Below are 13725 nucleotides of genomic sequence, written 5' to 3'. Positions count from 1 at the left end.
GATGGAGTTAGAGAGGGCTGGGATAAACCTTTGGTGTCAGGGGGAGACTTTACTACTATTCACCTTGTTCACGAGGAAAATGGGTGAGCTAGATTGCATAGAGGAATGAGGGGCTTTGCTGAATTCATGGGCAAATGGAAGTTGGTGGATTTACCTCTGTTGGGGGCCAAATAGATGTGGACAGATGATTAGGAGGAATTAACATTGGTGAAGTTGGATATTTATTGAAAGTAAAATAACACTTTAAAAGAAAAAAAAAAAAAGAAGATTACAAGAAAGGTGACCAATAGCCACCCACCCAAGAGAATAAAAGAGACAACCAAACTCCAAGTCTGCTGTAATTCAAACCCAAACTAATCCCCCCCGCCTAAAAAAAAAGAATAAAGAATAAAAATAAAAAAAGAAACTCTAGGACCAAAAATTAAGACAAATCCAGACCAACCACAAATCAAACACCAGCCACAACTTCAACCTAAACTCAAACAAATACACCACCTAAACACACGAGATCATCCTAGCCAAGCCCCCAAGCAAAGAACCAAGACTCCCTGAACAAAAAACACTAACTACCATCACTCAAAAACTTAATAACACAACTTCTTCATAGCCAAGAACATAAATCCCATTACTTCTCTCAAAAACTGTTCTTTCCAGATTCTTCACTTTTTTATTATGTCCAACCCCAAATTCTCCTTTTTTTTAAACACCTTCCTAGCAAATTCTTTCAAACTGTGTTATCATGGTATCAGAGTTGGTTGCTCAAACCTGTTTTTGATTGAAGTTGAATCATTGGACTCAAAGGATCTCTCAGACTGTTGGATCAACTTTTCTTCAACCCTTTTGGAATTCTCAAGAAGTTGTTTCGATCAGCACCAGGTACATAAGTACCAATCCAAGCACCTTCAAAATACCTTTTTGTATCAATAACAGAATCATTTCATTAAAAGATAAGGAGCAAGCACATAAGTGGGGGAGGTAAACTCTCCTAATTCTCGGACACCTATTTTATTCTTTCTTTTTCTTCCATCTTTTGGTGTACACATCTATCACCATTATTTTATGTTGTGTAGTTAGGTTTTTTCCTGAAACAACTTTGCAATTCTCAAACATTATTTGACTTGAATTTGATCTGGTTTTCAATGTTATTAAATGCATAGAACTAACAAGTATAACAACTTAAATGGTTAAATTACAATTATTTGTTTTACATTGTTTTCTTAATTGCTTTACACTGTTTTCTTAATTGTTTTACATTGTCACTTAGTTGTTTTACATTGTTTTCTTAATTCCAATGTTAACTGGAAGAGATCCAAAAAACAATGGCTCAAATTATGAAATACAAATACTAGTCTCCAATTGGACAGTTTAAATGGTTGCACTATTGTTATATTGAGGAGTTTAAAGTGAGGATTCATAATTTTGGAGAGTTGACATGGTGAGCATTTTGGTAAACCTGGCCTGCCTGATGCAGGTAGTTAAATCCAATGTGCCAACTCGTGAATTCCCCTCCAAAGGTGGGGTGCCCATTCAACACTGCCCGAAAATAACAAATGATATGATGCAGAACATTTAGATGTAGCTTACATGGGGCAGACACAAAGTGGGTAACAATGTAAACCAGGTATAATCATAGTCAGTAGATAAGGCTCCCAACAAGTTTACAAAATGTGGGACAGGAACAGGGTCACCTGAATTCTTAGAATAGTTCTATCAATGGTCTGGGTCTGGGATGTTTCAAGGATTACCTGCATAAGTTGATATGCAAACGATAACTTTCATTTAAGAGAGATTAAAAGATACAACTGTCACCACTGAAAGGGTGGCTAGACAATCCAAGTACAATAAAAACAACACAACAAATAGGCCAAAAACAAAGCCTCCCTATTTACTCCTTGCTTAGCTAAAGTATCCGCCATTTCGTTTGCTGATCTTCTGGTAGGTTTCTGCCTACCACAGGAGCTTCTTCGAGGGAGCTCAGTCCTCCTACAGAAAGAAAGAGAAGAGAAGAAAGGTTTGATGCTCAAAAAGGTAATCCACTTTATTGCCTTTCAATTATTTATACCCCTTTACATCACATGGGGGGCTAATTCAGTTGTAACTAACTAGCTGACGTGGCCCTCTCACATAGATATTCGGGTAGGGCTGTATGGGTATCATGCTGCTGGGCCGCACAGTGGTAGTGGGCCGAGCTGTGTCCCTATCAACTCCCCCCTCCTTGAGATCAATCTTGTCCTCAAGATTGATGTGGGGAAATTCCTACTTCAATCGGGAGTATTCTTCCCAAGTGGCTTCCTCTTCAGGCAGGCTGCTCCATACGACCAAGACCTCGTCGATGTAGTATCTCCCTTTGTGAACCCAGCGGAAATCTATCAGCTTGCAGGGATCCATGACCATGACTCCCTCATCAGTGAAGGTTGGGAGGGTTGCCTGAGATTTGTCCCCTTGACCCACTTGTTTCTTGAGTAAGGATACATGAATGATGGGGTGGAGATTGGATGATGGTGGGAGCTCCAGCTTGTAGGCGACTGACTCAATTTTATCCAAGATTTTGAAGGGTCTATAAAATTTGGGAGCTAGTTTCTGCCATGCCCGCTTGGCTATTGAGGTCTGCTGATAGGGATGGAGCTTCAAGTAGACCATGTCTCCAGGCTGAAATTCCAAAGGACGATGCTTGCGGTCATAAGTAGCTTTCATTATCTGCTGAGCTCGTTGTAAATTGCCCTTAAGATCCTGTAAGATTAAGTCCTGACTGGTGAGGTATTCATCCACTGCAGCTACTGTAGTAGAGCCCGTCTCATAGGGTAGAATGGCCGGAGGGTCTCTCCCATACAAAGCCTTGAAAGGTGTCATACCAGTAGTCACATGGAAGGTGGAGATATACCAGAGTTCTGCCCAAGATAACCATTTCAACCACTGCTTTGGCCTCTGTCCAGCAAAGCAACTCAAATAGGTCTTGATGCACCTGTTGACAACCTCTGTCTGTCCATCAGACTGGGGGTGGTAGCTTGTGGAATGGGCTAGGTGTGTCCCCTGGATTTTAAAATACTCCTGCCAGAATCTTCCCATAAATAGAGGGTCTCGGTCAGAGACGATGGAAGCTGGTGTTCCATGAAACTTGGTGATGTCCCTCACGAACAACTCTGCTACTTGTGTTGCTGTGAATGGGTGTGACAAGGTCGAGAAGTGGGTGTACTTGCTAAGCTTGTTGACTACCACCATGATCACTGTCTTGCCTTGAGAGGGTGGCAAACCGGTGATGAAATCCATAGTGACGTAATCCCAAACCTGATTTGGTATCTTAAGAGGCTGAAGGAGCCCAGCTGGCTGCTGGGTATCGTATTTCTGCTGTTGACAGGTTGGGCAGCTGGCCACAAAAGCCTGTACATGCTTCCTAATGCCCTTCCAATGGTAGTGTGCTGTGTTTGCTGGAACACAGCATCCGAAGAAGAAGAAGGGAAAAAGAAGAGGAGAAAGTTTGAGAATGGCGGCTCAAAACCTTTCAGCCGACCCTACTATTTTATATATATGTTTACTACATAGTGTTACATGAATGGACTAGAATGCCCCTGATTAATGATGAGACACCTAGACAAATAAAACATTAAACAAGTTTAGGCCCAATAACTAATGACTTAAGACCCAGCAATGACTAACATATGCATTAAATCAGCCGAACCAACACTCCCCCTCAAGCTAAGCATGGATGTCAGTCATGTTTAGCTTGCCAAGTAAGTCCAAGAATTTTGTTGAAGCTAGCCCTTTTGTTAGCACATCTGCAATCTGCATCTCGGAAGGAGTATAAGGAATGCAGAGTTCCCCTGAGACTATTCTTTCTCTAACGAAGTGTCGGTCAATCTCAATATGTTTCATCCTATCATGTTGCACTGGGTTATTTGCAATGTTGATGGCAGCCTTGTTGTCACAGTACAACCTGAGAGGACACTCGATCTTTATCCCGAGCTCACTAAAAAGGGTCCTAAGCCACAGAAGTTCAGCAACACCATGAGCCATAGCTCGATATTCAGCCTCTGCACTTGATCTAGCAACCACATTTTGCTTTTTACTCCACCATGTAACCAGATTCCCTCCAACAAACGTGCAATACCCGGAAGTTGACTTCTTGTCTCCAACAGAACCAGCCCAATCTGCATCAGTATATGCTTCAATTTCAATTTTATTGTGTTTTCTAAACAAAATTCCTTTTCCCGGGCAAGTCTTCAAATACCTAAGAATCCTTTCCACTGCTCTCATACGAGGGATCTTTGGAGAGTGCATGAACTGGCTAACAACATGTACAACATAAGCAATATCTGGTCGAGTGAGAGATTGATAAATCAACTTCCCTACCATCTTTTGGTATCTCTCTTTATCAAGGTAGCCCTCTCCTACTGATTCCTGTAGACCATGGTTCTGTTCTATTGGAGTATCTGTTGGCCTACACCCCATCATACTTGTCTCTTCTAGGAGGTCAAGGACATACTTCCGCTGACATATATAGATGCCCTCTTTTGACCTAGCAACTTCAATCCCAAGGAAGTATCTCAGATGGCCCAAGTCTTTGATCTCAAACTTAGAAGCCAAGGACTCCTTTAATCTTTTCATCTTTTCCAGATCATCTCCTACAATCACCATATCATCCACATAGACAATGAGTGTTGTAAGTTTGCTATTTTGTTTCCTTATGAACAAGGTATGATCTGCCCCACTTTGAGTGTACCCTACTTTCTTCATGGCCCCACAAAACTTTTCAAACCAAGCTCGAGGAGACTGCTTAAGACCATATAATGCTTTCCTCAGTTTACACACTTTCCTATCAAACACATAACCTGGTGGAGGATCCATGAATACCTCTTCATGTGGATCGCCATTTAGGAAAGCGTTCTTCACATCCAGCTGATGTAGCTCCCATGAGAAGTTTGTAGCTAATGACAATAAAACCCGGATTGTGTTGAGCTTTGCTACTGGAGCAAAGGTTTCTTTGTAGTCAATCCCTTCCTTTTGAGTAAACCCCTTTGTCACAAGTTTGGCCTTGTACCTTTCAATGGACCCGTCCTCCCTATGCTTTATAGTGAACACCCACTTGCATCCGACAATGCTCTTCCCTTCTGGTAGATCCACTAATTCCCAAGTCCTTGCTTTCATTAAGGCTTTCATTTCTTCATTCATAGCCTCTTTCCATCTTGGGTCAGACACTGCTTCTAAGTACCTAGTAGGGACATGCACGGAGGAGAGAGCAGACACAAAGGAATAATAACGAGGAGATAAACGTGAATAAGAAACAAATTTAGCAATGGGTGTCGGATAGTATAAGAACGGGTAGACTTATGAAGAGCAATAGGGAGATCCAAATCAGAAGTATGTGTGATAAGATTACCTAGAGTTGTTGAGACAGGTTGATCCGAGTCCAATTGGTTGCTGCCATGAGTTAGAGGGCCCTTTTTCCTTCTGTTGTAGGTGATTCTTATATCTTTTTGTTGCCTATTAGAGTCCTCAGTAACATTTGCAGCATCAAGAGTGGTAACAGGCACAATGGGAGCCTCACTAGGTTCACCCGGGATGCTACAACTAGGAGGATTAGGAGGAGAAGATGGAAGGCCCGAGGCAGAAAGAGGCACAAAAAAAGAGGGGAAAGAAGATTCCTCTTCCATTCCACTAGTCTCCCCCTGAAGAGGATTCTAGGAAGAATGAAAATAGGATTGAGACTCAAAAAATACCACATCTTTTGTGACATATTTCTTCTTGGTGACAGGATCATAACACTTGTAACCCTTCTATGTAGAAGAGTACCCTAGAAAGATTCCTTTCGTAGCCCTAGGATCCAACTTGGTCTTCTTTGGATCCTTTACATGTATAAAACATACACAACCAAAGACTCTAGGTGGAAGAGGAAAGTCTGCAAGATTAGGACAAAGGACAGAGAAAGGAGTTTTCATACCCAACACCTTGGATGGTATCCGATTTATCAGATATGATGCGGTAAGGACTGCTTGAGACCAGTAGTGCTTGGGAACCTTGTGCTGAAATAGTAAGGCTCGAGCAGTCTCTAATAGGTGTCTATTCTTGCGCTCAGCAACCCCATTCTGTTGAGGGGTACTAGCACAAGATGACTGATGTAGCATGCCAGCATCCTCCATGAACAGGTTCAAGGATCTTTCAAAATATTTAGCAACATTGTATGACCGGAATTGCTTAATCTTCTTGTCAAATTGTGTTTCAATCATTTTACAAAATGCCATGGTTATCTATGGCACTTCATCACGTCCTTTTAACAAATAGATCCATGTGCATCGTGAGTAGTGATGAATAAAACTGATAAAGTAACGAAAGCCATCAACAGAAACAAGAGGTGAAGGGCCCCAAACATCAGAATGAACCAAATCAAAAGGAGCTTGAATTTCATTACTAGAAACTGGATAAACAGTTTTACATTGTTTTGACAACCGACACACTTCACAAACTAAACTTTGACTTGAAATACCCTTGAATAATTCCGGAAACAACCCTTCCAATGATGAAAAAGGTAAATGACCTAGCCTAGCATGCCACAAATATAACCTAGCTATTGACTCCACATTATTCTGACTACTAGCAATAGATGTTTGTAAGGCCGAACTGATGTCTGCATCTGAATAGTTGAGACCTCCATACTCATGACCGCTCCCAATCGTTCTCTTCGTCAATCTGTCCTGAAAGACACAATGAGTAGGAAAAAAAGGTTATGCTACAGTTCAAATTCTTGGTAAGGTTTGAAACAGATAAGGGATTGGAAGAAAGATTGGGAACATGCAGAACAGATTTAAGAGAGAGGTCCTTGCTTAGGTCAACCACCCCTTTCCCAGAGATGGTGAAGAGAGAACCGTCAGCAACTCTCATCTTATCTTGACCAGACAATAAGTGATAGGAAAAAAATAGAGAGGACATATGTGTCATGTGGTCAGTTGCACCGGAATCAATAATCCAAGAAGTAGAGTCAATAGAACTAGTTGCACTAAAAGCAGAGACAATACCTGATCTGGCAAGGGAGGTGGAAGCAAGAGAATTAGTCCTTAGAAGGGTTAAAGCCCGGCTAAGGACCTCTACCTCATCAGCAGTGAAACCCAAGGACCCAGATACAGAGGAATTAACAGTCTGTCCCATGGGAGAAGAAGCAACTGTTGATGTGTTCTTTGAGCTATCACCATTGTGACTAGTAACAAGGTTCTCACTTGCTGCTTGACCCTTCTGGTGCTTCTTGTCTTTCCTCAAGGCAGCTGGTTTCAGATGAGGATAAAGAACCCAACACATCTCTTTTACATGCCTTTCACCTCCACAATGAGTGCACTTAAGATGCCTCTTGTCTGAATACTTGTTCCCCTTTTGATTTGTAGAAATCAGGGATGAATGTTCAACAGGCTGTTCAGCTGGCTTTATTTGAGTTTCAACTTGCATCTCTTTCCTCCTAACCTCTTCAATCCTTACTAGGTAATAAACATGATGTAAATCTGGCATTTCATCCCTTCCCAAATTTGAGACTTTATGCTCTCATACATTGGATCTAAACCAGCCAAGAACTTAAAGACTCTACCCTCTTCAATTTGTTTATCATGCCTCTCCTTGTCTTTGGCATTCTCCTAATCAAGAATAAGGTGGTGATCAAGCTCTTCCCATAGTCTTTCTAGCAGCCAGAACATAACAGTAGCATTCTCCTTACGCCAAACTGTCCTGGCTACTCTCTTCAATTTGAACAGTCTTGGCTACTCTTGGAGTCATTGAAACATGCAGCCAGGACATAACAGTAGCATTCTCCTTATGCCAAACTGCGTACTCCACACTACCCACTTCAGGTTCCTTCTTCTGCCCATCTAAATAACCCATGAGTTCCCGGGAAGTAATGAAGAGCATGGCAGAAACAGACCATTCTCTGAAGTTGTATTCATCCAACAACAGACTAGTGATCTGCAAGCTGTGCAGATATGGATTCTCCAGATTAGGAGACCTCTCACCAGACCTAATATCCCTAGAAGACACTTCCCCCGATATTGAAGACATCTCCTCCCTCTTACAATGATCACGATTGCAAACTCAGTACAAAGAATTCTGTTTCAGACTTACCGAGGTTGTTACAGTCCTGAGAACTCGTAACAGATCTGAAACCGAGAGCAACCCACCGCTGCACTGTGCTGACTTCTGCTGGGCTTTGACTTCAGCTGTCGTAGACTGTAACCACCCCTACGACCTGTACTAGGACTGCCGAAATCAGTCCTCCCACCTAGATCTGTTCCACACAGATCTCTCTTAGCAGCTGAATGGCTACTACCTGCTGTAAGAAGTCTAGTAGGGCATCAGCTTCTGGGACAAACTCCCCTTGGGCCCTACAACCAAGGGAAACCCTAGATGCAGATCTTGTTGTGTTCTACGGTCAACCCTAGGGTTTCTTTGCAGCAACCAAGATAGAGAAGAAAAAAAGGAATAGATAAGAGTAGAAAAGGTGGTGGCGGCTGTAACCAGGAGATGGATTAATGCTCTGATACCATGTTTGCTGGAACACAGCAGCTGAAGAAGAAGAGGAGAAAGTTTGAGAATGGCAGCTCAAAACCTTTCAGCCGACCCTACTATCTTATATATATGTTTATTACATAGTGTTACATGAATGGACTAGAATGCCCCTGATTAGTGATGGGACACCTAGACAAATAAAACATTAAACAAGTTTAGGCCCAATAACTAAGGCCCGATAACTAATGACTTAAGACCCAGAAATGACTAACATATACATTAAATCAGCTGAACCAACATGCTGCAATGCGTTGATAAGTCCGCAGCACCCCGGAGTGACCACCACCTACGGAGGAGTGGAATAACCGTAGGAGTTCCATTATGTGTGGTGATGATGAAGGTAAAACCAGTCTTCCCTTATAAAACAAGAGGGAGTCCCTCACTGTATAGCCCGGAGTCTTGGTTGGGTCCTCAGCCCATCTCCTTTTGATAGTCGCCAGCTCCTCATTACTCCATATCTCATGTTTGAGTTGTTCCATCAGTGGGCATACAGGTTTGGACTCTGCCTTCCAATGCAGTTCACCTTGTCTTGATAGGGCATCCACCACCCGATTAGCAGCCCCAGTTTTGTATTCTATCAGATAGTCAAACCCCAACAATTTTGACACCCACTTTTGTTGTTCCTCCGTAAGGAGATGCTGTTCCAACAGGTATTTGAGGCTCTGTTGATCAGTTCTGATGATGAAGTGACGCTCCAGGAGGTAGTGGTGCCATTTAAGGACCGATTACACCACAGCCATTAACTCCTTAACATAGGTGGATTCGGCCTTGGCTCGAGGGGAGAGAACCTTGCTGAAATAAGCTATGGGTTTACCTCCTTGCATCAAAACAGCTCCGATGCCGGCTCCCGACGCATCGCATTCTACCATGAAGGGCTGCTCAAAATCTGGTAGTACTAATGTAGGTGGAGTGGAGACTGCTGTCTTCAAGAGGCTGAAAGCTTGTTGAGCCTCTTCAGTCCAATAGAAGGCGTTCTTCCGGAGAAGTTGAGTTAGCGGAGCTGCTATCAGCCCATAGTCTCTAATAAAGCGCCTGTAATACCTGGTTAGACCTAGGAAGGCCCGCAGCTGTCTTACTAAAGTGGGCCTGGCCCACTGCCTTATGCTGGGCCACCTTCTCAGGGTCGGCCTTCACTTCCCCTCCCTCCACCACATGACCAAGATAATGTACTCATCCCTGCCCAAAAACACATTTGGAGGTCTTGGCCGAGAGCTGATTCCGCCTTATCACATCCAGTGTTAGCTTCAAGTGTAAAAGATGCTGCTCCAAATCAGAGCTATAGATAAGAATGTCATCAAAAAATAATAAAATGAATTTACGGAGGTAGGGTCTGAATATGTCATTCATAAGTGATTGGAAAGTTGATGGTGCGTTGGACAGACCAAACGGCATGACTAAGAACTCGTAGTGACCATCGTGAATCCTGAAAACTGTCTTATGCACATTGTCAGTGTGAACCCGGATCTGATGATACTCGGATCGGAGGTCCAGCTTTGAGAAAACCCGAGCTCTTTGCAGCTCATCGATCAAGGGGATTGGAAACTGGTCCTTAACAGTGATGGAGTTCAGTGCCCGGTAATCCACACAAAACCACCAGGAACCATCCTTCTTTACTAGCAGAACCGGGGACGAGTAGGGGCTGTTGTTGGGTTGTATGAACCCTATTTGCAGGAGGTCTTGGACCAAGTTCTCAATCTCCTGGCGCTGGTAGTATGGGTACTGGTAAGGCTGTACATTGGCTGGTGCCGCCACTGGTAGGATGGGAATCTGATGGTCGTGAACTCTCTCGGGAGGGAGCCCTTGTGGTTCTTGAAAGACATCGGAGTACTCGGCCAAAACTGCTTGCAGCTGTGGATCTAGACTGCCCATTTTTCCTTCACTGTTCGTGGGCCAGGCATGCAGGACCCTTTGAACATCAAGGTGGGTCGGCTTTGGTCCCAATTGGTTTTGATGATTGAGCTGAGGGTAGCTGGTTGTGGAACCAGCATCCTGGAGCTGCTCAGAGTTATGGTGCGGTCTCCCCTTTGAAACTCCATGGTTAGTTTAGACCAATCACAAATCACCCGCTCTAATTGTTGCAACCAATGTACCCCCAGAACAATGTCAGACCCACTAAAGGTCAATGTGTACGGATCAACGCGGAAGATTTCTCCTTGGATGGTTAGCTCCATGTCTTTACAGACCCCTTCACATGGTATTTGATTGCCGTTGGCCACTTGGACATTGAATCTAGAGCTGGGTTTAATGGTCACCCCCATTTGAGTGGCCAAGTCATTAGAAACAAAAATCATGGTGCTCCCACTGTCCACCAAAATTGCTACCTCCCAGCCCATCAATCTACCCATGACACGCATGGTTTGGGGGGACGTGAGGCCTGTGAGGGCCTGGAGAGAAATCTCGGGTGGGCCAAGCCCAAATATCATATCAAGGCTGGTTGGGCCGTCTTCTTCGAGGCTTTCAGCCGCCAGCTCTCCTTCTTCTGGCCCATCTGTTTGCAACAAGGCCTGTTGGGCCTTGCATTTGTGACCTGGGCCGAACAGCTCGTCACAATTATAACATAAGCCCTTCTCCCTACGGGCCTGCATCTCGGCCCATGTTAGTCTTTTGAAGGGGACGTTGGGCCTAAAGCCCTGGTTCTCAGGTTTAATGGGCTCAGCAGTGGCTAGGTCTAGGCCACTTCTGTCTTTAGGGCCGTGCCCCATCATAGGGGTGTTCTCAGGAGAGATCCCTGAGAGCGGCTAAATGGTCTTCTGAGTCTGCCCACTTTTTCTTCATAAAGTCTGGCCAGGCTGACAGCATTTTCCGGCCACCCCTGTACCCTTGAGGATAAACGCTCAAACTCCACCTGGTATTCCCTCACTGTCCCCATTTGTCTCAATTTCGCCAGTTGCTCATCGTAGTTTTCGAACCCAGAGGGTCCAAAATGCACACATAGGGCATCAGTGAAATCAGCCCAAGTCACTTGGGGGTGTGACTGGCGAAACCACTGGAACCAGAGGATTGCTTCTCCTTCCAGATTGATAGCGGCGATTGATACCCTCTGATTCCCTGGTATTTCATGGTATTCGAAGTATCTCTCAGCTCTATAAATCCATGGTATAGGGTCCTCACCTAAGAAGCTTGGGAAAGTGATTTTGGTCTGCTGCAACACTCTGCTTCCTCCAGATCTGCCACTGGGCTGTTTGCTGCCCTCTCCTTCCCGGTCCACATTCTCATTGACAGGCGCCTTCTCCAGTTTGGCTAGAACCGCTGATAGGGCCGCCTTGATCTCAGTCATATCCCCTTCCTGTTTTTCGATTCTGTCTTCACTAACAGAGGCTCTTGTTCACCATGGTGTCATCCCAAGACTGGGCTTTGATACCACTTGGTAGGTTTCTGCCTACCACAGGAGCTTCTTCGAGGGAGGTCAGTCCTCCTACAGAAAGAAAGAGAAGAAACGTTTGATGCTCAAAAAGGTAATCCACCTTATTGCCTTTCAATTATTTATACCCCTTTACATCACATGGGGGGCTAATTCAGTTGTAAGTAACTAGCTGACATGGCCCTCTCACATAGGTATTCGGGTAAGGCTGTATGGGTATCATGCTGCTGGGCCGAGCTGTGTCCCTATCATCTTCTTGCTGACTTGAACTGCACCCTTAAGTCCCTTGCTAAAATCAAAATTTCCTTTATCAGTTGCCTGAAGTACCATGTGCCCAGGTTTCCAGTTTGTAGCCATCTTATAACCAGTTTGGAGTCACCTTCCACTTCTTACTGTTGCATTCCCTACTGTATTGCCAATCTGAGACCTTGAAGTAGGGCTTTTATTTCAGCCTGCCCCTAAAGAGTCACCTACCCCTATTGGACCCGAGTAGAGGGCCAGCACTCTTCCTTCCACATTTCCCACTTCCCGATGGACCTGGATTACCTAGAGAGCTGCCATCAAAATTCAGTTCCACTCTAGCCTGTATGGTTGAGGACCAAATCTCCTGGATTAAAGGAGGAGAGGAAGAGGACGTAGTTATAACCCTCCAACCTCTAATGAAATCATCATAAGAGAAATCCTTGAAAAGATGCAAGACTTTCAGCCAATGAATGATTTTATTTGTAATGCCCTCCACAAGTGTTTCCTTGGATTTTTCTTGCCCTTGGAAGATCCTATTATTTCCTCTCCTCCCAAACCGGCCAAATGATCCACATAACCCTACCCCTTTTCTTTGGTTGATGGAAAAATCTGGGGTCGAAAAGGCTTGGCATGCATGGGGGGGATTCCACCTGCAACCAAAGAGAGAAGAGAACCGGTCCAAAATATAAGAAACAAATAGACAAGATACAAGTCTCACCACTCCTTAAGCAAAGGCAACAAACATTGGGGGATAGGCACCAGTTTGGCCTTTTTCCTTGTAGCACATCCATAGTATTGATCTTTTGAGGAATCGATTCCCAACGAAAAGCCCTAACCTTTGGTGGAACAGGAGTAGACCACACTTCCTTGACAAGAAAAGAACTAGGTACAACAGAAGAATGTAGTAAAGCATTAAAGAACGAAGAGCAAAAGAAGAATCCTGAGGAAGAATCCAGCCAAGTTCTACTATCCGAACAAGACTGATCTAGGAACACTGAAGATAGCAAAGAGAGCATCTCATCTGCACAAGACATTTCTGAATCCCTCAACCCTCTTCTTAGACCTAGATCCCAGGAACCCTCAGACCCATGTACGGAGAAAATAGCCTTGAATTTGTTTACAGAAAGGGAATAAAAAGAAGGGAACATATCCTTCAGGGGAGTGTTCCCGAGCCAGATATCCTCCCAAAACAAGACTTTGTTACCTGAGCATGCATCAAACCTGATGAAAGGATGGAAAGCAAGCACAACTCCAGCGATAGCTTTCCAAGGAGAACAATGGGAAGCCCTTGGGTCAACACCAGCATCCCAACCATTTGCTACCAAGCTATGTATACTCTTAACTACCTTGTGCCATAGACTGTCTGGTTCTAAGGGAAACCTCCACAACCACTTCCCTATCAAAGCTGAACTTTTTAACCTAATATTACTGATACCTAAACCCCTTGTTCCCTCTTTCTAGCTACTTCCCACTTCACTCAGTGGTCTTTCTTAGTGTCACCTGGTTCCTAAAGAAAATCTCTCATTATCTTTTCAATCTGCTTTGCAACCTTGGCTGGTAATTTGAAAGTGAACAGGAAGTACACC

General features: G+C 44.0%; 1 protein-coding gene across 4 annotated transcripts in view; it reads left to right on the top strand.

Moving 5' to 3' along the window:
• LOC148873379 (rab GTPase-activating protein 22-like) overlaps positions 1-13725 on the top strand; it is a 75642-nt gene that overhangs the window by 47875 nt on the left and 14042 nt on the right. The gene's annotated exons all lie outside the window — the stretch shown is intronic.

The sequence above is a fragment of the Nelumbo lutea genome, chromosome 1 (genome assembly GCF_056320005.1).
Source record: "Nelumbo lutea isolate HS-2025 chromosome 1, American lotus-T2T, whole genome shotgun sequence".
Taxonomy (NCBI): Eukaryota; Viridiplantae; Streptophyta; class Magnoliopsida; order Proteales; family Nelumbonaceae; genus Nelumbo; species Nelumbo lutea.
Note: the sequence above shows the minus strand (reverse complement) of the source record. Positions and strands in the feature narration are given on the sequence as shown.